Source organism: Chiloscyllium plagiosum, unplaced genomic scaffold, assembly GCF_037043375.1.
Source record: "Chiloscyllium plagiosum isolate Xiang-an unplaced genomic scaffold, Cpla_swu_hap1 HiC_scaffold_29, whole genome shotgun sequence".
NCBI lineage: Eukaryota > Metazoa > Chordata > Chondrichthyes > Orectolobiformes > Hemiscylliidae > Chiloscyllium > Chiloscyllium plagiosum.
Window position 1 is genome coordinate 63,075,932 of NW_028270167.1, and position 4,371 is coordinate 63,080,302.

The window sequence follows — 4,371 nt, forward strand, 5'->3', positions numbered from 1 at the left end:
GACATTGTAGCCGGGCACATCCCATCGCTGTGCGAGTCCGAGAGGAATCATGGAACCCCATTTCATGTGACTTTGCATCTGTTGTTATGCAGGAGCACAATTGGAAATACAAGAAAATGAGGCGGCGTGGACGGCTGGTAGTTTGGCCGAGCGGTCTAAGGCGCTGGATCCAGGTTCCAGTCTCGAAAGGGGCTTGGGTTAGAAACCCACCACTGCCATTTCTGCTGATCAACTCCAACGCTGCAGCTTGTTAAAATGCTGTTTCGGTGCCCACTGTAGATTGATGTTGAAAACAAAAGTAAAATGGGTTTGCTTCCCAGGGAATTAACTGTGGTGTGGGATACTGCCAAATATTTCAAAATGTCTCTGCTGTCATAATCGTGTTCGCCTCCCGCGCGGAAAATCGCAAACAGTTCTGCCGTCCCAGGCAAGATGAGCTTTAACTGGAACCGAATGGAGACTGTTATTTCATCGCTGTTGTGAAACGAAGTCCCACGGTGACTCTATTCGTTGTTATTTGGGTTTCTAGCTAATGAGAAAATTTTTCCAAGGAATTTCGATGTCATACCTTATTGAATTTCTCCCATTTCCTTCATTTCCGTCCTGGAAACATCGGAAGGGAAAGGTGATCTAATCGAGACTGTGATTGGTGAAATTCACTTTTTACGGCCAATTCTTATTATGTTCTTTCTTTCTCTCATTTCAGCATTGTCTGGAAAGCGGTGGTGCACTAAGGCTGCAGTATGTTTGAAAGAGTCGTTTGGAAATGCCCTGTTGTTAGTTGTGAGATTACTTTATGACTCATGCCTTCGGACTGTATCACATTTAGCATTCATGCATCTCTGTGTCTGAAAATGCATGAGGTATGCCAGTTTTGTTTGTGTTCCGTGTTAAATGCTTTCTGTTTTGCGATTCGCTCAATACATTTCGATTTAACAGGGTTTCTGAGGTAACTTCCAGCAGCAAAAATCCTCAGCTGAGGATCTGGGAAAATTTCACAGAGTATGGTCAGTCGGAGCTAAACTAAGGAAGGCGTTCGTTTCTGCAGTGTTTCACAATACTACCTTTCCCGTGAGCAGTCGAACAGACTAAATGATTGTGCCACAGACTGCGATGGCAAACTCCGCTAAAAAGTAATCCTTTAAAGCCGGTGGAAGCAACACGACGTTATTAGGGTACACCGTGGAAAAAGATACTTCGGTGGACCTCGTCCATGCTCACCCCATAGCCAAAATTAAACAAGTCCCGTTCTCCAGCATTTGGCCGCAATCCCTCTAAACGCATCCTATCCAGAAACTCACCCAATTACCTTTGCAATTTTCACCAGGGCAGCAACTGCCTCACTTCCCCACTCGCCATCCCCGTTTACATTTTCCTGCTCGTCAGTGATTTAAAGAAAACCAAATGGATGCGATGTCATTCTGTATCCTCTCTGTTGATTCCTCCCTTTCAGTTCCAACATGGCGTAGATCACTGGGCGCACCTTCACCCTTGCGACGCGATGAAAGCACCCCTGTTACCTCAGTGTGGTAACAGGCCACTTGTTTGAAAAAAATGACCCTCTAAAGAGTAATTCACCCAAACTTTTCCCGATCATATTTCTTCACATTTACTGCTGACTAATACACATTTTCCTGAACACAATGTGCAAGTTATCATGGCCAGCTCACCTCACCTGCACATCTTTGAATTGTGGAGGACACCACAGCAAAGTCACATAGAATTGGGGAGAACATGCAAACTCCCCACAATCACCCGATGAGGTAATCAAACCGATGTCCCTGGCGCTGAGAGGAAGCATTGCTAACCTCTGAGGTATCATGTAATCTTATGCAATAAGTAAAATCAGTGAAAGATTCGAAAAAAAACAAGTTTCAAATGAATACTCTCCGATTTTGTCAAAGCATGTAAATCTTGCATTCAATACGAATAGGTGTATGGAAAGCAAAAAAAAACAAAATCCCGCCAATTCATGAATGAACAATAATTAAAAATTTAATTTAATCAAAGGTCATAACAATATTTCGACGAATTGCAACTTTTAATAACAAATGTAGGTAATTAATGAATAATTGGAAGTGGCATACATTTACTTAACGCTGAAGAGAGCGACTTGATTTTCCCTTGTTACACAGCAGAATAACAATGTGTGTATGTGTATGTTCGAAATGTTTGAATCAAGCTCTTTCTAACAAAATAACTAATGACTTACGATCACTTAGCATTGACACCTTTAAGACCACAACATTCTCAAATATTTTACAGGAATTTACAACCAGAACAACAAGATAATTTCTTTTCATAGGAATCCAAAGAGAGTAAGTAGCAGGCACTGAGAATTAGTGAGTCAGTGCAAGCATTCAACTGAAGACAACATCCCTTCTTTCCAAAAATGTTCAAAATTTAAAAAATCAAAATTTATTGCCATTGTTGAATGAAAGAATTCTTTTTCATTTGATTTTGTTGCATGAAACATCCGTAAGTTGCATTTTGATTGCAAACACAATAAATGTGAGCATTGAAGTCAAATAATTAATTGAATTCAACTATGTTTCAACGGTAAAGTCAAAATTGATATTTACAATGATTGAGAGATTGTGCACTGCAATATCTATACAATGGTTCATGTACTGTCCCATAATTCCACATTTGCGCAACCTATTAGATTGCATAATTATTATTTTTAATATAAATCAGCAACAATTGATTTATCAAAATCTGTGAATGCATTCAGAAAGAATGAAAAATCTATTTTTCCAAGTGATTGAGCAATATCTGGAAATGAACTGGAATTAATTCAGTGAAAAGTAATTACATTTTCCTGAATTTTAAGGCTGAGATTGCCGTGATTATTCAAATGAGCAAAACGTCAGATATTTACAATGACGTTGGATGGGAAGTCAATGTGGGGTAGTTGACCTGAAAAATAAATGCATTTTCATACTGTACTATTAGTACTCAGAAATAATGGATTAAATCGAAATGTGAATTTCACTAGACTTGTTCAAAAGACTTTCTAAAATAATTGTGCCATTATTGTAATGGCAATGACTTGATAGGTAATGCTGTCTTTTGAAGAATTAAAACGATTCAATATTTCAAAAGCACTTTGCTGTAATGTTGATTGGATATTTATTAAGATTAGTAAAGTGAGGAATAAAACATCGTACCTAGCTTTATGGATTGAAGAAAAATGAGCCATTCAGTGACTTTTGGGCGAAATGCTTCTTCTTTTTAAAGTCATAAATGTACGTAATGCAGAATTGTGAATTTCCATCCACTGGATTCCTTGTAGAGATATGTTACATCGATTTTATGATTAATATTATGATCACTGTTTAAAGAGTTGTGTCAGATTTAGAAAGAGAATTAGTAGATCATGAAAGTGAGCCTGAAACTAAACAAACAATGTAGTCAATGACATGTGGTATATAAGCGATTTTAATAATATTGTCATTATTGTACAATGGTGAATAATGTTGGAATAGAAATGAAAAAAAATCAACACCGTCAAAGCAGTTCTTTTCTTACAATGAAATGAAAACAATAATCATTTTGTAGCATGCATGATTTGAAATATCAGTTTTTCAATGTGATATATACAGTGAAGATTAACATTTTTGCAAAAATGTAGGAATTTCACGAATTGAAAATGCAGTTTTTGTTCAATTTGTAATGAAAATGGTTATAATTTGAATTGTCTCGTGGACACACACAACAAAAAAGGAGCTTAAAGATTGGTGGAATGACAAAAATTTGCTTCACAATGCTATTGTAGTACAGTCAATATCCGTGATAAAGTAGAATTATTGGTTTAAACAATATAAATCAACATTAACGATTGAACTGAAATATAGCACATCAATTGCATTAACTGCATAGAATAGTAAATAAATGCTTACTGTTGTCATTTGTCCTAGGAACAATAAGATAATTTCTCAGGTTATTCCACTGAATAGTAATCAGCTGATGATGAATATTTTTGTGTCGCTTTATGTGCACTGTTTTGTGTGAACATTGATTTCAATAAATTTAGATATTTACATGAATTAGGAACAAACTGATAACTGGGTGTGAAAGATCTTATTTAAGATTAGGCAATTTTTCGTCTTCACTCGATTTGCTCAACAAAACACACTTAAGACATCATGCAATAAATTACATTAGAGAGAAATATGCAAATTCAATTTTCAAATGCATGCACTCGGATAATTTCACAGCATTTCAATCTTAAATTCAATATAAATAGGTGAGTGGAAAACTAAAAGCAAATTTCAAACAGTTCATAAACAGATCAATAACAAAAAATTGATATATAGTAGGAAGTGGCATTTGTTTATTTTACTGAAGAAGAACTTGATTTTTTCTTCT